Source organism: Hemiscyllium ocellatum, chromosome 16 (genome assembly GCF_020745735.1).
Source record: "Hemiscyllium ocellatum isolate sHemOce1 chromosome 16, sHemOce1.pat.X.cur, whole genome shotgun sequence".
NCBI lineage: Eukaryota > Metazoa > Chordata > Chondrichthyes > Orectolobiformes > Hemiscylliidae > Hemiscyllium > Hemiscyllium ocellatum.
In genome coordinates this window covers 86,360,971-86,383,081 of record NC_083416.1, presented here as the reverse complement: position 1 = coordinate 86,383,081, position 22,111 = coordinate 86,360,971, and positions in this window count along the sequence as shown.

The following is a 22,111-nucleotide window of genomic DNA, read 5'->3' as shown; positions in this document are numbered from 1 at the left end:
AAGGCCAGCCAAATAGTTATTAAAAGTCAAACAGCAAATGTCATCGGTGAGATGTAAACCCTTTTATTGTCTCCTAACTGTTCATACATGAACTGCAGATCAAACAGTTCTGCTTTGGGACAGCACCTTAATTGGTACCTTCAGAACGTTTTTACATTCTCATTAATGGCCAGTGGTGTTACAGTGAAAACACATTAAGATATTTTCATCTCAGGAGACCTTGGAGAATGGTGACATCAAAACAGTTGAGCAATGTTAGTATTTCAAGGTAATACTGAGAGAGAAACAGCATCAAGAAATCAGATTAATTACTCTTTGACTTTCTGAGCATTTCCAGAGGTGAATTCCAGAGATGAGGTGGAAGTAACAGCCCTGAACATTAAGGGGGCATTCAACTGAATGTGACATCAAGGAGTCTGAGCAAAACTGGAACCGATGTGAAAACTCTCCGCTGGTTGGAGGCAGACCAAGCACATGGGAAGATGGCCATAGTTTTTGGATGTCAATCATCTCAGCTTCAGGACATCTCTGCAGGCTTTGCTCAGAGTAATATCCTTGGCCCAAGAATCTTCAGCCACTTCATCAATGATTTTCCTTCATCACAAGATGAGAAATGGGGATATTCTTTGATAAATACACAATGTTCAGCACTATTCATAATTCATCAGATACTGAAGTAGCCCATGTGTAAATGCAGTAAGATCAAATGCCAGGAATGACTAGCTCCAATAAGGGAGAACCTAACCACTTCCCCCTGATCCATGGTTTTACAGTCACTGAATCCTCCACCATCAACATCTTGAAGTTATCAGTGATCAAAACAGAACTGAAACAGCCATGTGGACACCGTGATGATACAAGAAGGTCAGAGGCTAGGAGTAACTCCCCTCCTGACTCCCCAAAGCCTGCCCACCATCTACAAGGCACAAGTCAGGAGTGTGATGGAATAATCCCCATTTGCCCGGATAAGTCCAGCTCCAGCAACTTGTTAGAAGTTGACACCATCCAGGACAAAGCAGCCATTTAACTAGTACCACACCCACAAGCGTCCACTCCCTTCACATTGACACTCAGTAGAAGCAGTGTGTACCATCCACAAGATGCACTGCAGAAATTCACCAAAGATCCTCAGACAGCACTTTCCAAATCAACAAACACATTCGTCTCCAACGACAAGGGCAGCAGATACATAGGAACATCATCACTTGCAAATTCCAAACCAAGTCCGTCACTATCCTGACTTGAAAATATATTGCTGTTACTTCACTCTTTTTGGGTCAAAATCCTGGAATTCCCTCCTTACCAAAATGGAAGCTGCAGCTACTAATCTCAAGGTCAGTTAGGGCTGGGCAATACCTGCTGACCCAGCTCACAATGATCAACTCTCAGATCCACAGAGAAGTACTTGTATATTTACATTTCCACTGCAGATCACTTTGGTCTTGGATAGAAAATACTGCATTGAATTTGACCTTTCATTAAATTGTGCTGAAGTATCATAATCACTTGATGGTATAAATTTATCATCTGTACAGGTTGGTGTGTCATTGCTGTTTTCCCTTATATGGTCAGGGTCAGGATCCCATTATTCAGTTGACAGTGATTCATGGCTTTTGGATGTTGGACAGAACTTTGATTCTCTATGTTTTATCTTAATTTTATGTTAACTAACAAATCACAGTGCCAGTGAAGGATTTGTTCCTCACATTAACTATTGCACTGCACATTTTTCAATGAACAATCTGATGATTTTCACTGCTGAAAGTCTTTCTGTCGTTCGACATGATATAAAGTCACAGTCTTCATGGTCAACTCTGGTGAAGATCATTGAATCCCTACAGTGTGGAAACAGGCCCCTTTGGCCCAGCAAGTCCATATTGACCCTCTGAAGAGTAACGCAACCAGACCCATTCCCCTATTACTCTATCGGCTAATGTAGCTAACCTATACATCCCTGAACACTATGGGCAATTTAGCACAGCTAATTCACCTGACTTGCACATCTTTGGATTGTGGGAGGAAACCCACGCAGACACTAGGAGAATGTGCAAACTCCACACAGACAGTTGCCCGAGGCTAGAATTGAACCCAGGCCCCTGGTGCTGTGAGGCAGCAGTGCTAATCACTGAGCCACAATGCCACCCAATCATCAGCCACTATCAATGATATTGTTTGAAGGAGAGGAGCATGTTCTCCCCTTGGCCTGACCAACATTTATCCTTCAACAAAACTTAAAAAAAGAGAGAATCTGGTCAGTTTTTCAGTGCTCGCTGCTGGGCTGTTCCAATATAACACACAGTGACATTGGGATACTCAGTTCAAAATGAAGGGCTAGGCATTTATGACAGAGATAAGAAACATCCTCTCAGGAGTTCTGAGCTTTTGGAGTTCCTGCCTCAAAAGGCAGTGAATGCAGAATCGTTAACTGTTTTTAAGAAAGGGGGAGGGAGATTCTTGATGACCAAGGGGATGAAAGATTAACAAAGAGATCCAGGAATGTTGAGTTGATCTTATTCAATGGTGGAGCAAGCATGAAGGGCCGAATGGCCTAATCCTGTTCCTTGTTTGCATGTTCTGAGCCCAGTAATAATCCTCTGGCTGGGATCAATGTTGGAACCGTTATGACAGCACATCAATGTTTTGTGTAACAGCACCACCCTGAGAACATACATGACAAACACATGTACATGAGTTGGAACTAGCATCATGAGCTATGATGTCACGTTGTGGCTGAACAGCGCATTGGTTATGCCACTGTGTGCAATTCTGATCTCTCTCCAATAGAAAGAATATTGTGAAACTTGAAAGGGTTCAGAGAAGATTTACAACGATGTTGCCAGATTTGGGGGGTTTGAGCTACAGGGAGAAGGTGAATAGGCTGGGGCTGTTTTCCCTGGAGCATCAAAGGCTGAGGGGTGACCTTATAGAGGTTTACAAAATCATGACGGGCATGGATAGGATAAATAGACACAGTGTTTTCCCCATGGTAGGGGAGTCCAGGACTAGAGGGCATTGGTTTAGGGTGAGAGGGGAAAGATATAAAAGGGACCTGATAGGTAACTTTTTCACACAGAGGGTGGTGTGTGTATGGAATCAGTTGCCAGAGGAAGTGGTGGAGGCTGGTATAATTACAACATTCAAAAGGCATCTGGATGGGTATATGAATAGGAAGGGTTTGGAGGGATATGGGCCAGGTGCTGGCAGGTGAGACTAGATTGGGTTGGGATATCTGGTTGGCATGGACGGGTTGGACCGAAGGGTCAGTTTCTGTGCTGTACTGCTGCATGAGTTTAACAGGATGTTCTCGTTACCCAGTAACCATCCCATCATTTGTTGGTACAGTAGACTGCTGTCCAGTGAACACCCATGACCACTGACAGGATAAGAACTTGAATGGTTCTCTGCCTATGGCTACACAGGGGCTAGGCACTGAGGGAGCAGAATGGTTTGCAGATCCTGAATCGATAGATTGAGACAAATGCTCCCTGCATCATGAGGGAAGCACACAGTGCCGATTTCACTTGTCTCCAGTGAGAGAGACTGAAATGTCTTTGACTCTGAACGGACAGACAGCCTCAGTGGCTTCCCTTGAACAAACAAATTGTGAAATGTGCTGAACTCCAACTTGGAAGAGACAGAGGAAGGTTAGTTAGTATGGAAGCTATCTGCAGAGATACAGACCATGGTGTATATTCTCAGCTCTGAGGTTCCACTCCTGGCTACAGCCAGTGGAAGCATTTATATTCAATTTTCTTCACTGGTGGAAGAATTGCTCTCTGAACTTTGGCTGGAAATGCATTCCTGCTGAGAGTCCTCCCTGTCACCTTCTTCCTTGGTTCCCCCCTTCCTGTCTCCCCCCTCTCTGTTCCCCCTCCACCACCTCCCCCCCCCCCCCCCCCCCGGCTCCCTCCTCCCCGGCTCCCCCTTCCCTGGCTCCCCCCCCCCCCCCCCCGTTCTGTCAGCTTGTCCTACTCGGTATAACCCCTGGCCATTCTGCCAGGCTTGCTGGATCACGAGGGAAATGTCTGTTATTGCTCTCGTGTCTGGGAGGGGTAATTTGGTGCAAAAGCCTCATATTCAAAAAATATCCCCATCAGCTTCAGAAACATCAGTCTATGTCGTTCTTTGTAAGTTGAAATAATTGTAGAAGGCACTAAAAAACGTGAGAAATTAAAGCACTAACCTTTGGGACAGAGCCAGTGCCACTCTTGATGAACCATGTCGATTGGGCTAATGAGGGCCGCCGTGGGGTCACCCTGCTGAGCAATAACAAAAGAGGCCATTGGCTGCTGTTTGGGTGATAAAGGTCGACATTGGTATCAGACCTGTGTTAAATGCTGATTGTCATCACAACGCATTCACTCTGGGTAATCCTTGCATCTGTTCATGGGTTTGTACTCACAACTTTCAACATTACACCATGGTGGCTCAGAGGTTAGCCCTGCTGCCTCACAGTGTGAGGGACCCGGGTTCGATTCCAGCCTCCGGTGACTGTTTGAAGTTTACACATTCTCCCCGTGCCTCTAGATTTGAGTGGTGCTGGAAAAGCACAGCAGGCTGAGGAGCAGGAAAATTGACGTTTCGAACAAAAGCCCTTCCTGATGAAGGGCTTTTGCCAGAAACATCGATTTTCCTGCTCCTCGGATGCTGCTTGACCTGCTGTGCTTTTCCAGCACCACTCTAATCTAGATTCTCGTTTCCAGCATGTGCAGTCCTAACTTTTGCCTACATTCTCTCTCTGTCTGTGTGAGCTTCCTCTGACTGCTCTGGTTTCCTCCCATAGTCCAGGTGGGAGGAAACATTGCAGGTTAGGTAAATTTGCAATGCTAAATTGTGCGTAGGGATTTGTAGGTTAAGTGCATTCGTCAGGGGCAAATATCAGATAGGGGAATGGTTCTGGGTGGGCTACTCTTTGGAGGGTCGGTGTGGATTTGTTGGGCCAAATGGCTTGTTTCCACGCTGTAGGGATTCTAATTCTAACTATCATCTCATTTCAATAACCTGTTCATGCCACACACATGATCTCCATTTCTAAAACCAACTGACAGTAGAGAATTACAGAGTTGTTGCATGCAGAAGGAGGTCACTTTCCTCCTGGTGCCTGTATTGGCTCTTCGAGTGAGTAACAAGGTCCTGCCTTTTCCCTCATTTCCTTGTATACCGTTTCCAGCCAAATAAACATCCAATGTCATTTTGAATTGAATCTGCCTCAGAAACATTTCCAGGCAGTGCATTCCAGACCCTGACTACTCACCGGGTGAACTATTTTCCCTCACATCACCCTTGCTTCTTTTGCACATCTTTTTAAATCTATGCCCTCTCAATCTTTATGCTTTTAAAATTGGACACTTTTGCGTTGTCTGAGTTTTGCTGAAACCTCAGTCGATTTTAAGGACTTGGAAAATGTGGATCAAATGAGCAGACTCTCAAACAGTAGTTGAAACACAGCTTGCCTGTTTGAAAGGTGTGAAAGATTTCAGAGCTGTTACCTAATTTTAAAGTGATGTGGGCAACGCCGGTGCCACAGAATCTGACTGGACAGATGGAGACCATTTGGCCCATCATTCTAGTGCTGTGTCTTTCATAAACTATCTAATTACTTCCCTGCCCTCCCATCCAAAGTTCTGAAAATCTTTCCATGTTAACTATTTAGTCATTTCTAGATTTGGCAATTTCACTGCATCTAACTGTCAACAAGATCCACTTCAAATTAATGATGGAGGTGCCGATATTGGACTTGGGTGGACAAAGGCTGAAGTCCGCAGACACCAGGTTTTAGTCCAACAGGTTTATTTTGGGGCTCTGCCTCTTCGTCAGACACCTGAACACTTTTATTTGGAATATTATCATTCATTATTTATTCATTTCTGCCTTCTGTAAGTTTTTAAGTGTTGATGTAAATGGTCACCTTTCAGAAGTACCTTGACAATTTTCCATGGCTTGGTTTGTCAAGACTTGCAGAGGTTACCATCTCTACAATAACCTCCATTAGTAACTGGGATTTAATTCACACATGTAAATCAGGCTGCCTTGTTACAGATGCATAATTCTCAGCGGGAGAAGTTCTTATTAAAGCAGGATAGATTCTAAAAGATATAAAAGCTTACTTCAGACGTTCAGCATTCCTCATTTTTTCTTGGTGGCAGTTGGAGTGGGAGAATCGACCAACGAGGACCAGAGACCCAATGGGAAGGTAAATTTTAAAAGGTGTGTACAGGTGGAGCACACACTGAGCAGAGGCAGACATGGGATTGCTTGGTAAGTGAGGCTTTATACTTGGGTTGCTTTCCCTTTACTCAGGTAGGGTCTCCCACCTATCCTCCTCCTCTAACCAGAAAAAGGTTCTGTGCACCAGTTGGTAAGGTGACTGGTTTATTTTTCTTTAGTTCTTCAGTAGTCTCGTTGGGAATTTAGAATAATGGGAATGGAGGTTAGGGCAGTTGAATGTTCCTCCTGCAGAATGTGGGAGGTAAGGGTCATCACTAGTGTCCCTGCCAACTGCATCAGCAGGAAGTGCACCCAACTCCAGTTCCTCGAAAACTGCTCCAGAGAGCTGGAACTAGAGCTGGATGAACTTCGGATCATTTGGGAGGCAGAGGGGGTTATTTAGAGGAGTTACAGGGAGGTAGCCACATCTCAGGTAAAAGAAGAAGATAGATGGGTTACTGTCAGGGGACAGAAAAGAAACCGGCAGGCAATGCAGGGATCCCCTGTGGCTGTTCCCCTCAACAACATGTATACCATTTTGGATACTGTTGGGGGGATGGCCTACTAGGGGTAAGCCATGGGGTACAGGTCTCTTCTGCTCAGAAGGGAAGGGGGAAGAGGAGCAAACCAGTAGTCATTGGGGACTCCATAGTTAGGGGGACAGATAGGAGGTTCTGTGGGGACGAGAGAGACTCACGGTTGGTGTGTTGTCTCCCAGGTGCCAGAGTTAGTGATGTCTCCGATCGTGTTTTTGGAATCCCTAAGGGGAAGGGGCAGGAGCCCAAGTCGTGGTCCACATAGGTACCAATGACATAGGTAGGAAAAGGCATAGGGATTTAAGGCAGAAATTCAGGGAGCTAGGGCGGAAGCTTAGAGCTAGAACAAACAGAGCTGTTATCTTTGGTTTGTTACCCGTGCCACGTGCTGGTGAGGCAAGGAATAGGGAGAGAGAGGAGTTGAACACGTGGCTACAGGAATGGTCCAGGAGGGAGGGTTTTGGATTCTTGGGGGGGGGGGGGGGTGAATTTGCTAATGCTCTTTGGGTGGTGGGGGGGTTAAACCAATCCAGCAGGAGGGATGGGAACCAAATTTGTACTTCAAGTGTATGGGAGGATGAGAGTAGTGAGGTCAGAACTAAGATTTCAAGATCACAAGATGGCACCGGCAAGAAAGAAATTGGCTTGAAATGCGTCTACTTCAACACAAGGAGCATCTGGAATAAGGTGGGTGAACCTGCAGCATGGGTCGGTACCTGGGACTTCAATGTTGTGGCCATTTCAGAGACATGGAAAGAGCAGGGACAGGAATGGTTATTGCAGATTCTGGGATTTAGATGATTTAGTCAGAACAGAGAAGATGGTAAAAAAGTGGGTCGTGTGGCATTGTTAGTTAAGGACAGTATTATGGTTTCAGAAAGGACTTTTGAGAACTCCGTTACAGAGGTGGTTTGGGCTGAGTTTAGAAACAGGAATGGACAGGTTACTCTGTTGGAAGTTTTCTATAGGCTTCCGAATAGTTCCATGGATGAAGACGAAAGGACAGCAAAGATGATTCTCGATAGGAGCGAGAGTAACAGGGTAGTTGTTATAGGGTCTTTAACTTTCCAAATATTGACTGGAAACGCTATCGTATGAGTACTTTAGATGGGTCAGTTTTTGTCCAATGTGTGCAGATGGTTTCCTGACACAGTATGTAGGCAGGCTAACAAAGGGTGAGGCCAAATTGGATTTGGTACTGGGTAATGAACCCAGCCAGGTGTTTGATTTGGAGGTAGGTGAGCACTTTGGTGATAGTGACCACAATTTGGTTATGTTTACTTTAGCAGTAGAAAAGGATAGGTATATACTGCAGGACAAGAGTCATTGCTGGGTGAAAGGCAATTACAATGTGATTAGACAAGATTTAGGATGCATAGGATGGGGAAGGAAACTGCAGGGGATGGACACAATTGAAATGTGGAGCTTATTCAAGGAACAGCTATTGTGTGTCCTCGATAAGTATGTACCTGTCAGGCAGGGAGGAATTGGTTGAGCGCAGGAGCCATGGTTTCCGAAGGAAGTTGAATCTCTTGTCAAGAGGAAGAGAAATGCTTATGCTAGGATGAGATGTGATGGCTCAGTGGGGATGCTTGGGATTACAAGTTAGCCAGGCAAGTCCAAAAGAGAGAGTTAAGAAGAGCCAGGAGGGGTCATGAGGAGTCATTGACAGATAGGATCAAGGAAAACTCTATGGCTTTCTATCGGTATATCAAAAATAAAACAATGACTAAAGAAAGATTGTGAACAATTAAGGATAGCAATGGGAAGTTGGGTGTGGAGTCAGAAGATAGGGGAAGTGCTAAATGAATACCTTTCTTTAGTATTCACACGAGAAAAAGACAATGTTTTTGAGGAGATACTGAGATACAGGCTACTAGACTAGATGGGATTGAGGTGCATAAGGAGGAAGTGTTAGCAATTCTGGAAAGTCTGAAAATAGTTAAGTGCCCTGGGCCAGATGAAATTTATCCTAGGATTCACTAGGAAGCCAGGATGGAGATTGCTGAGCCTTTGGCTGTTTAGGTCATCATTGTCTCCAGGAGTAGTGCCAGAAGATAGGATGATAGCAAATGCTGTTCCTTTGTTCAAGAAGGTGAGTAGGGACAACCCTGGTAATTATAGACCAGTGAACATTACTTCAGCTGTGGGCAAAGTTGGAAAGGGTTATAAGAGATAGGATTTATAATCATCTAGAGAGGTATAAGTTGATTAGGGAGAGTCAACATGATTTTGTGAAGGATAGGTCATGCCTCAGAAACCTATTGAATTCTTTGAGATGGGGAACAAATAGGTGGATGAGGGTAAAGTGGTTGGTGTGGTGTATATGGATTTCAATAAGGCATTTAATAGGTTCCCCACAGTTGGCTATAGCACAATATGCAGAGGCATGACTCTGAGGGTGATCTAGCGGTTTGGATCAGAAATTGGCTAGCTGAAAGAAGTCAGAGGTTGGTGCTTGATGGGAAATGTTCACACTGGAGTTCAGTTACTAGTGGGGTACCATACGTATCTGTTTTGGGTCCACTGCTGTTTGTCATTTTTATAAATGACCTGGATGAGGCCATAGAAGGATGGGTTAGTAAATGTGCGGATGAGACTAAGGTCGGTGGAGTTGTGGACAGTGCTGAAGGATGTTGCATGTTACAGAGGGGCATGGGTGAGCTGCAGAACTGGGCTGAGAGGTGGCAAATGGAGTTTCATGCAGGAAAGTGTGAGGTGATTCACTTTGGATGGAGTAACAGGAATAAAGAGTACTGGGCTAATGGTAAGATTCTTGGTGGTGTAACTGAGCAGAGAGATCTTGGTGTATAGGTACATAGATTTTTGAAAGTTGCCACCCAGGTTGATAGGATTGTTAAGAAGGCGTATGGTGTGTTAGTTTTTATTGGTAGAAGGATTAAGTTTTAGAACCATCAGATCATGCTGCAGCTGTACAAAACACTGGTGCGACTGTATTTGGATTGTTGCATACAATTCTGGTCACTGCATTATAGGGGGGATGTGTAAGTTTTGGAAAGGGTTCAGAGGAGATTTACTAGGATGTTGCCTGGAATGGAGGGAAGGTCTTACGAGGAAAGGCTGAGGGACTTGAAGCTGTTTTCATTAGAGAGAAGGTTGAGAGGTGACTTAATAGAGACACGTAAGATAATCAGAGGGTTAGATAGGGTGGACAGTGAGAGCCTTTTTCCTCGAACGGTGATGGTGAGCACAGGGGGACAGAGCTTTAAATTGAGGGGTGATAGATATCGGACAGATGTCAGAGGTAGTTTCTTTACTCAGAGAGTAGTAGGGGCGTGGAATGGCCTGTTTGCAACAATAGTATACTTACCAACTTTAAGGTCACTTAAATGGTCATTGTATAAACGTATGGATGAGAGTGGAATAGGTTAGGATAGCTAGGCCTCACATTGGTTGGGCTTATGCCCGAAACGTCGAATTTCCTATTCCTTGGATGCTGCCTGACCTGCTGTGCTTTAACCAGCAACACATTTTCAACTGTGATCTCCAGCATCTGCAGACTTCATTTTTTACCCTCACATTAGTTCTACAGATCGATGCAACGTCGAGGGCTGAAGGGTCTTTACTGTGCTGTATTGGTCTATGTTCAAAGATAGGTGGAAACAGAACATTTTTGTGTACTTTCTGCAGGTGTAGATTACCAGACAAGTTTTCTTTAATGTTTTATCGATGTGCTTTAACTCAACCAATAACATTCAGTGCAAGGCAGGGTCAAGACTCAAACAATTTCCCTTAGTATATCATACATTTGCTGCAGATTCACATCCAACAGGCTTTGGGCTGTCACAGACCTTCACTTGGAGTTACCACTTAGAAAGTGTGTGTGGGTGTGTCTGTGTGTGTGGGTGTGAGTGAGCATGTTTGTGTGTGTCTATGTATGTGTGGATGTTTGCACGTGTGTGGGTGTGAATGTGTGGGTGTAAGTGAGCGTGTTTGCGTGTGTATGTACGTGTGGGTGTTTGCGCGTGTGTGTGTGTGTTTGCGTGTGTGTGGGTGTGAGTGAATGTGTTTGCGTGTGTATGTATGTGTGGGTGTTTACATGTGTGTATGTGGGTGGGTGTGAGTGAACGTGTTTGCGTGTGTATGTATGTGTGGGTGTTTACATGTGTGTGTGTGGGTGGGTGTGAATGTGTGTGGGTGTGGGTGTATTGGTTTGTGTGGAGGGTGCTGTATGGGTGTGTGTGTGTGTGTGTGTGTATGTATGTGTGTGTGTGTGTGTGTGTGTGTTTATGGGGGGTAAGGGGTGTGGCTGCATGAGTGTGTGAGGTGAGGGTGAGGAAACCAGATGTTGCTTGGCAATGAGATGATGGAGTATTGCTCAGACTTGTATCCCTTGATGTGCTGATTGATTTATCAGTTCTACTTTCAGAGCTTCCTTCACCTCCCAATGAGTCAAGAACATATGGATTTATCTCATGATTTACAGCTACACCAAAATCTCTCCGGTTTTAAATATAAAGGACCCTGTCATTGTCTGATAGTTTTTCAGCCAATTCCTGGATGGAGGTTCACTAACTCCGAGGTGTCAGTATGTGGGAATTTGGGGATTCACACAGGACACAGGGGCATTACTTACTAATGTTGCAAATACTGGCTCTCTGCATGTTCCAGGAATGATTGAGAGGAGCTGATTTAACCGGGGCACAGATTTAAGACTCCATGTCATATTTCCCACTGGAATAGACCTGATCTGTCGGAGAGAATAGTGGTCTATGTGTACGCTGGAATAAGGAGTGTGAAGCAAGCGAACCTGACCTGATATATCACAGCACAGAGACATCCAACTGTTCTTGGGTTTTAACTCACAACATGTCCTACACAGGATTCAGGTCATCTGCAGTCTTTTCTCTGCATCGCAACTAAATATTCAGCTCTCAGTTCTCACATGGAGTCTACTGTCTGCCTCCTTCCCACAGTTATTGTGACATACTCTGAACGTCATAGTTCACATTGAATGAGAAACTAGAAATGGATTTCCTCAAATGTTCTGACTCAACCACAGACACGTTCAAAAGAGTTCGTTCTTGGATCACCTCTGAATAGCTGGAACAATTAGAACCCTCTTTCTGAAAGGAAGACACTGTGATCCTACTCCAAAAGAAACTAACCAAAATTAAAAATGGACTATTTCAATCAAGCCAACAGATAACAAAACACAGGACAAAGTGATCACCAATAAAAATGACACTATTACAGAAACTTCAAAAGGAAGTTTCCTGTGTTCATCATGACCTTTAGACCGGGGCACCCATCATTTGTAGAAAGCCCCGACCGTACTGATGGATATTGAGTGCTCCCTGTTCAGGGACTCACGGGCTCAAGGGGAGTTCACAGAAGAGGGACAAGCTGTCGAGTTTAATGATCCCTTCTATGTCTGCCTGTTGGTGGTCACATTGGACAGACTGAGGAGCATTCAAAGTTCTCCAATCTGTCTATAACCATTCCATCACCAACCATCAGGAGCATGGGGCTATAAGCAAGGCCTGAGGAACAGCCTTCCAAGACATTGGTGTAGAGGCTGCAAAATCACAGCGATCTAGCAGTACAAAGCGGTCATAGAATCTTATGGTACAGGGTAATGTCCCTACCTCTGGGCCCAGAGATCTGGGTTGAAGTCCCACCTACTCCAGAGGTGTGTGTGATACCATCTGGAAACAGGTTGATTAAGGGTCTCAGTTTCCATCCCAGTGAATCTTATCCCCTTGTTACATGACCTGTTGGGGTAGGGGTGGGAGTGGTGTATGTACAGTACCACTAAAGTGCTTAGCTTCAGCCCAGACACACAAGTGCCTCTGATTGTTGTGTTTGTATATAGACTTCACGAGCTGTAATTTTCAGCAGCACGTCACCCATGTTTCATTCATCTGCTCCAGAAACTTACATAAGCATCACATCACAATCGCTGTAGGTCACCAGGCCTCAGATTTCACCATGTCGCGGTGACAGTGTGATAGAATGTAAACTTAATAACTGTTCATGAAAGAATCTTCACTGAAGATTAGATATCCCTGTATCATAAAGCAATCAAATAGCCAACTGGAATGAACAAGCCTTGCACTGTTGTAGTAAAAATAATCAGACTGCTTTCCGACAGAAACGTTAAGACCTTTTTACGGGTTAAAAGCAAAAGCAGCAGCTGAGAGTTTGCCAATGGGGCTTAAGCCAACATTGACCGACAGAAAATGCTTTCAGTTTAGCCACGGAGTTCTCCTGTTCAAGTAAAGTGTACTGTATGTGCTAAAAGTTGTATTTATTTAAACCTAAAGAAGCTTACCTGTGTGTGATGGTCAGTTGATCCGGTCAAATAATGGCATTCAATTTGACACCAAAGCTGATGTGACAGCATCACTCTCTATTTGGTGCAATCTCCCTCTAGTGGGGACATGAAGTATTGCAGGCTTTTTGCTCTTAAAGGCTGTGACAAAGTTACCAGGATGTACTGAACTTAGCATCGTAACTATTCATACGATTCAAATCACACCCATAACGGTGAGAATGAGAAAACGTCAGAACATTCCTCTTCAAAGACAGAGGAGAATGAAAGAGACACACAAGAGCAGTAAGCAGGTAGAGATCCATGCCCTGGACACAGAGTGTAAGGCAGAACCCTGGATAGCAGCAAAACTTTAAAGATGTGCAATGAGTCCTGGTCATGTAAAACCATAATTGACCATGGTCTTACATTGCAAAGGCACAGGGACCAATGTATGACACACAATGAAGAAAACTCTGATGGCACCGATTATGCGATGATGCTGAGTGAAGGCAACCAACAACAGGTCAACCAGACTCCAACAAGAAAGGGAAGTGGCAGAAGGAGACTGCACGGGAATCTTTCCAAGGAAGAAGTAGAGAGCCTTTGGATCACCCCCTGGTGGGGGATATCAAATCTTCACTTTGTACGTTGCTGTGAAGAGAAATTTTGTGAAATTGACCTTTTGTGTAAACTAAGGATTATTGTATTGCCTCACTATCGCTCTGTAAGATAAATCTTATTTCCACCTTCCAGTTAATATACATGATTTAATCATTGAACCTCCTGATCATTGTCTGTGGGAATGACTAATCTTGCAGTGATCATAAATTGCAAAGAGAGAATCTTTAAAGTCTTGCACATTCAGGAAACCTTCTTAAAATTTGTTTGAAACCAAATCTGTCAATGTGTCTTTGCCTTGTAACACATGTTGACATCTCACTGATGTAATGAGACCCTTGGGTAAGATAACAAGCATTCATCAAGGTTCACTCATTAAATCTCTTCATTGCAAATGGCTTTGCTCTTATAAGTACAAAAATTGCAAATTGTCTGTTTCAATTTTCTTTTTATTGGTTGAGATTTCCTTATTGGTATTATTTAATTATTGAATTTGCATATCTGTTATGGTGTCTTGTCAGACAAGTGAAGGATTTTTCTGTGAAGAAAATCCCTCTATGATGGGACCGTTGTGTATTATGATTTGATTTGGCTCTCCCCTGTCCTGTGCTGCCAGCAGTGGAGCAATAAATTCAGTTCCAATTCTAACCTTCAGAATCTTCAAAACTAATTCTGGTTTTCAGAATCACCTCACTCTGTATTGGGTCAGACCTCAGTAGAGCAGGAGGGAAGGAGGTCAGAGATGGATGGAAATGTGGTGCCACATTGTGATACACTATCGGAGTTTATTCTGCTCAAATCAGAAATTCCTACTAGATCCTAGATTAGATACATACCTTTAAAATCAGTGTGCACACCCCACTATTTCCCATCTCGTTGGTCAACTTTTCTACAACATCATGCTCATTAAGAGTAGAATTTCGCACTTGTTTGGAATTTCCTCCCTCATGACATTGTGGGTCAACCAACAACACATGGACTATAACGGTTCCAGAAGACAGCTCACCCAAACCTTCTCAAAGGCAACCAGGAACAGCTAATAAATGCTGGCCCAGACAGTGGCACTCACATCCCACAAATGAATTAAAAAAGAATTAAAACTTATCTATTTTCTGACAGAGAGGAGGGGTGGCTTTTAAATAAATTCACCATTCTCACAACACTCCCATCTTCACACAAAGGGGCAGAAATCATCGGTTCCTTCCTGCAAATGACATCTTCATTTGATATGTTACAGTTCTTTTTGTATTTTATCAGTTCATTATTGTGTGCTCCTTTCGTAAATGAGACGAGTATTCATTACCTCCCAGTGAACAAAAACACCCTCAGTTGAATTAAAAGTTGTGAAAAATCATTGCTGTAATGCTGAAGCTGACCTCTATTTCCTGTGAAGAGTTTCTGTAGAACACACACTGGAATCTTCCTCACAATTGTCTGAAGACATACCTACCCTGATTTCAGGGATTGGATTGAGAGGATGAAATCCCAAAACTCTGGCATTGGTCAATGCTTGGTAAGGGTCTCACTCACTCACTCACTCACTCACTCACTCACTCATTCTCAAGGTGCTTGTTTGAGATTATTGAAAGGGCTTTTATCCGGAATAGTGTGTTTTATGGCTCACTTTGGCAAAAGTAAAGTTTGTGGATGAGATTTGATGAGTTATTGATGACATCTGGAGAGGTGCACTATTCAGAGTAAGGACGGAAAATAAAAGCTGTAAAACTGGAACAATTGTTTCTCCAGCATGAATAAGACAATTTGAGGGATGTTGGCATTTTTTCGGTAAATACAGATGGGTGCATTGTCAATGTCAATATTTACCGGTTTCTTGACCCACTCTGCATATTCAACTCACACATTGGACATTAAAGTTGACAGGCATGAACAGTGTATACCACGGTATGTAACAGAACAGAATTGCACAGGAAGTCCTGTGAGTTGGCAACATCTCAGTGCACCTTTGAGCAACATTCTGGGTGTTGAGGTGAGATTCTCATTGAGCTGCGGTGAGTTACTTATTGAGGGAATTAATACTTGTTAATATCCTTATTAACTGCACATCTCAGCTCATTAATATGCAGCCTCTAATCGCACTATCCACTGCTTGCAAACCAAACACCAAGAAACCTTGACATGGAAGTCTGAGCATGGACAGAGCATCCTCAGCCCACAGCTGCCTGAGAAACCCCTCCATGTTGCCCACTTAGAGTCATAGAGATGTACAGCATGGAAACAGACCCTTCGGTCCAACTCGTTCATGCCGACCAGATATCCCAACCCAATCTAGTCCCACCTGCCAGCACCAGGCCCATATCCCTCCAAACCCTTCCTATTCATGTACCCATCCAGATGACTTTTAAATGTTGCAATTGTACCAGCCTCCACCACATCCTCTGGCAGTTCATTCTATACTCGTATCACCCTCTGCATGAAAACATTGCCTCTCAGGTCTCTTTTATATCTTTCCCCTAGTTATTCCCAAAACATATGCCCTCTAGTTTTGGACTCCCTGAGCCCAGGGAAAAGACTTTGTCTATTTATCCTATTCATGCCCCTCATGATTTTATAAACCTCTATAAGGTCAACCCTCAGCCTCCGATGCTCCAGGGAAAACAGCCTCAGCCTATTCAACCTCTCCCAATAGCTCAAATCCTCCAACCCTGGCAATATCCTTGTAAATCTTTTCTGAACCCTTTCAAGATTCACAACATCTTTCCGATAGGAAGGAGACCAGAATTGCACACAATATTCCAACAGTGGCCTAACCAATGTCCTGTACAGCCGCAACATGACCTCCCAACTCCTGTACTCAATACTCTGACCAATAAAGGAAAGCATATTCAATGCCTTCTTCACTACCCTATCTACCTGCAACTCCACTTTCAAGGAGCTATGAACCAGCACTCCAAGATCTCTTTGTTCAGCAACACTCCCTCAGACCTTACCATTAAGTGTATAAGTCCTGCTAAGATTTGCTTTCCCAAAATGCAGCACCTTGTATTTATCTGAATTAAACTCCATCTTCCACTTCTCAGCCCATTGGCCCATCTGGTCCAGATCCTGTTGTAATCTGAGGTAACCCTCTTCGCTGTCCACTACACCTCCAATTTTGGTGTCATCTGCAAACTTACTAATTGTACCTCTTATGCTCACATCCAAATCATTTATGTAAATGACAAAAAAGTAAAGGACCCAGCACCAATTCTTGTGGCACTCCAATGGTCACAGGCCTCCAGTCTGAAAAACAACCTTCCACCACCACCTTCTCTCTTTTATCTTTGAGCCAGTTCTGTATCCAAATGGCTGGTTCTCCCTGTATTCGGTGAGATCTAACCTTGCTAATCAGTCTCCCATGGGGAACCTTGTCGAATGCCTTACTGAAGTCCATATAGATCACATCTATCACTCTGCCCTCATTAATCCTCTTTGTTACTTCATCAAAAAACTCAATCAAGTTTGTGAGACATGATTTCCCACGCATAAAACCATGTTGATTATCCCTAATCAGTCCTTGCCTTTCCAAATACATGTACATCCTGTCCCTCAGGATTCCCTCCAACAACATGCCCACCACCGACGTCAAGCTCACTGGTCTATAGTTCCCTGGCTTGTTCTTATCACCTTTCTTAAACAGTAGCACCACATTAGCAACCTCTCATCTTCCTGCACCTCACCTGCGACAATGGTATCAACATCTCAAGGTAGGCTCCATGGCATTGGCCACTCCCACCCCACATTCACCTCTGACATGTGCCAGCCTCGATGACCCCTCATGGTCCATCCCCATGTTTCTGCCCTTCAATGGTGCCCCTCGGGCTGCCCCGGGAACTCTCATTGTAACGCTGCAGCAAGGACACTGTGTGTCCAGGGACAGACCCTCTCCTCCAACTCAGGGACTGCTCCAGGCAGCATCCCCACCCGGGATCCTCACCCCCCTCAGAACATTCACTCACTCACTCTCACTCACACACACACACTCTGAACATTCACTCACTCAATTACTCACTCACTCATTCTGAGCCTACCCTATTACTCTCAGCACCCCTGCCTTCCTTTTCCATTTTGCACTGTGCCCCTCAGCCTGAGAGACCAGGCTCACACTTTCGCTGTACCACATCACTGGGCCCTTCCCTGTGGACACAAAGGCACGAGGCTGGGCCTAGTTGTCAGCAGGAGAAAGTGAGGACTGCAGATACTGGAGATCAGAGCTGAAAATGTGTTGCTGGAAAAGCGCAGCAGGTCAGGCAGCATCCAAGGAACAGGAGACTCGACGTTTTGGGATGATTCCTGAAGAAGGGCTCATGCCCGAAACGTTGATGCTCCTGCTCCTTGGATGCTGCCTGACCTGCTGCACTTTTCCAGCAACACATTTTCAGCCCTAGTTGTTAGCAGGCCTCAATCCAGCCAAAGGGAATAGCACTAGTCATGGTGTTCCACCACGCTACGTCAGGGGCAGCCTCTGAGACCAGTCCAGGGGCTTGGATACTGACTGTCTGCTTCTCGGGATGGTCAGAACCAGGAACCTCTCCCCGTTACAGGGTGAATATTATCCAGCCCATCATCCATCTTGAATCTCTCTGCTCCCATTGGGGGCTGTTTCCCTGCAGGATTGGGGACGAGATGGGTACTAATGGAGATGAAAGTGGGTGGATCAGCTGTTACTGTTAGTGAAGGGGGTGATTTGTCCTGAGTGAGTGGGCAGCACAGGGAGCACACAGGGTTAGTGGTGTCGGGGGTTGGAGTGGGTGAGGGAGGGAGGATGTTGTGGGTAATAGTGATTGTGGGAGAGGATGACCCTTGAGGGGGAGATGGGTGTAATGACAGAGAGACAATGAGGATGAGATATCCGAGAGAAGATGGTGACACCTATCCTGGTGGAGTGGTGAAGGACATAGACCTCCTTTCTACAGCACTGGGCATTCCTGCAGACACTGATCCATGGCTGGGGAAATATCAGACCATGCTGGGCAGGTTCTGGGGTCACACTGTCCCCTGTGCACTGCTGGACCCGGGGGTGGGGTAGGGGGTATCTTGTCCAGCTGGAGCTCAAGGACACTGCCCACAGAGTGGACACCCATACTCACTTCTGTTCCTCAGCTCTAGGATTAATGGCAGTTACCCTCTAGGTTAACGCTGGACCCACCATGCTTGGCCGGGTGCACAATGGTCATTTAAAGATGGTGCTGATGCCTGAGATGCCAGTAAAGAGGTGAGTTGTTTCGCAGACTGTGAGTTGTAGCACGACGCTAGAATAAGGCGAGGGAGGTATTGTAGATAGGGCAGGATGTTAATGAGGTGGGTGGGTCAGGTTGTTAATGAGGCAGGCGGGGCAGGTTGTTAATGAGGTAGGCGGTGCAGATTGTTCCTGAGGAAGGAGGGGCAGATTGTTTATGAGGTAGGCGGGGCAGGTTGTTAATGAGGTAGGCGGGGCAGGTTGTTCCTGAGGTAAGTGGGGCAGATTGTTAATGAGGTAGGCAGAGCAGGTTGTTAATGAGGTAGGCGGGGCAGGTTGTTAATGAGGTAGGCGGGGCAGGTTGTTAATTAGGTAGGTGGGGCAGTTTGTTAATGAGGTGGGTGGGGCAGGTTGTTAATGAGGTGGGTGGGGCAGGTTGTTAATGAGGTGAGATTAGTGAGATGTTGCATGGAGTACACTCAAACGCGTGGAGATAAACCGTCCAGGAGACTTGATGGAACTGACATTTTATTAAAAACATGTCTGATTCTGCACAGGGGGCTCCTGATGGGGCTCAATGTCATTTTTCATTTTCTAACACTGCTGTAAAGTATCATGAGAAGTCTCGTTTTATTAAAGTGCTGTCTAAAGATCTGTTGTTTTTTAGTCCATTTTTGTCTGTACAACATGTCATTGCTGCTCCCAGGCTCCTTTCTGATGAGATTGTGCAATCACAGTTGTGACATAAAGTCCAATAATTTGCTCCTTATTTTAATGTGATGAAAATCTCAACAAACCCAGGAAACAGTCCCCTCTATTACATTGATAAGAACACACATGCTGAAGTCAGCAATTACTTCATCTTCATCTCACCTTGATGGATGGACTAAAGATAATCTTTTGAATACTAAAGTGATTGAAATATTGTTGAATTAGAAAGCCAAAGTAAATGAACTGATTTTGCAATCATTAAATAAATAATGGGCATAATTGCTAAGTGCTTGCCTGCTAATTGAATGTGGAAGGCTGTTAATGAAGGGTACTGGGCCGGAAAATCATTGTGTTCCTGCAGGCTGCCATGAAGCTGTATTATAGGTGCCGGAAACTGTTCCTAATCCAAATGAACAAATTAAAATGCAGTGTCTAAAGCCAAGAGCACATTTCCACCAACTGACAGAACACGATTTTGAACCAGTGCATTGCATCCAGGCTACAAGTGAAAGGGACTGTAATAAATACTGTGATGATGAGGATTGATTAACAGGATCAGAGAAATTTTACTTGAGGTGGCTACTAGTTAAAAAAAGGGGGAAAGGAAAGATAGCTGTGATTTTGGTGCAGCAAAGGTGCTCGGTTATGTCTGATCACAATTCTGAGGAGACACTTTAAAAAAGAAAAGAAGAGAATAATTAAATCTGAGAAATGCCAGTACAATATGGCAGTAGGAACAATGCAGGTGGAGTAAGTCGCTGGGATGTCTCAGGCAGTTCCAACATATTCACATTTTGCTTGAATGAATGAGATAATTATTTCCTCTTGATACAGATCTCACAACTCACCCACTGCCTGAACTCAATAGTGTCATTTTAAAATATCTGGCTTATTATTTTAATTATTTAGAAACCTGCAGTTCGGTTGCAGTATTTAAAGATTCAATTTTTTCACAAACAACTAAATTGCCCTTTGTACTGGTTGTAATGAGGTCAACCAGGTAGACCTCATAGAATATGAGTTCCCCAAATGGGGCTATTAACCTGGTCCACTCAGGGAGCCCTGGCTGACAGATAGAAACAGGAATGTTGTCTCACACCTGCACGCACACATGGGGGCTGGGGGAACAAAATAAGCACTACCGCAGTTAGGTGGCAGTGGGGGGGGGGTTGTTAGAAAAATAAATAAATAAATACACAAGAGCTCTCACAACTGAAAGAAAAGAGAAAAAAAACAGGAATGTCATCTTGTGTCTTTCACTGTCTCACACACACAAAAAAATCAGGACTGTCAAATGTTCTGTTCACTCTGAGAGCTGGCTCTGAGGGAGCTTGAACAGTGTCAGGTGCTAGGCAAATGTAAATAAATGGGTGACTTGGGGATGGGATATCGACTGCTGTGGACCTCCTTCACATTTGAAACCAAACTCATGTCTTTCGCAAAAAATCATTTGTCTATCTCTCACTTGAGCAATTCCTCAAATTTCTGCAAACCATTAATACAGATATTAAGGAAGGAAAGAGAAAATGTCACATTATACAGAAAAAAGAAACAGGAGTGTCCAATATCCTGTTCACTCTGAGAGCTGGTTCTGTGGGAGCTGGGTTAGTGCCAAGAACACTCCATGTGTAATAAAGGGGAATATGGTGATAGGATACCAGTCTCTGTGGGTTATTTCACCCTTGACCCTTGGTTGAACATTTTTGCCTCAAGAAAAGGTCAGGATGTTTCGCTGTAGAACTGGGGCTGAGGAAAATCTCAATTATTGGCAAATTGACTAATTTGATTAATACTGCACCCAGCTCTATGCTCCCTGCCCTCTGAGCTGTGAGGCTCTCTCCCTTGAATGTGCACATAACTGAGAGTTTAGATTTTCTCAGTTTTTTAATGATCTTGCAGAGTTTTACCCAAATACTTGTGGCCATGAAATTTCACAAACTACATTGTTTAACTGCTATCTTTATCTTGGATGGATTATTCTTGTATCTCACTTCAGTCAGATCTGCTTTGAACTGTCTCTACTCCCCTCTCAGCTTACTATGAAATTTTGTCCCCCAACTGAGGCATGGTGACCCCTGAGCTGAGAGGAGAGACTTCAAGATGGAAACATTTGCTGAGAACTCACACAGGTCAGTCACCTTGTGTAGGGAATTCACTGAGCATAACAACATCAGAAACAGTAAGAGGTGGACACTATTCATAAAAGAAGCACCAATTCAAGGCAGAAGGAGGAAGAATTTCTTCTCTCAGAGGAATGAGGGTCTTTGGGACTCATTGTCACAGATTGCTGTGGGGCAGAGCCCTTGTGTATATTTAAGGCTGAGCAAGATAGATTGTTGACTGGTTGGTGAATGAAAGGTTCCAGGGATGGGGTGGAGGGAGGAAGGGAAAGTAGATGTGAGAGCTGGCAGATCACATATCTTCCTATTGAAAGGTGGAGCAGGTTTCGAGAGAATGGATGGCCTCGAATTAGAATCAGTTTTATTGTCATATACGGAGAAAGTGGGGACTGCAGATGCTGGAGATCAGAGTCCAGAGTGTGGTGCTGGAAAAGCACAGCAGGTCAGGCAGCAGCCGAGGAGCAGG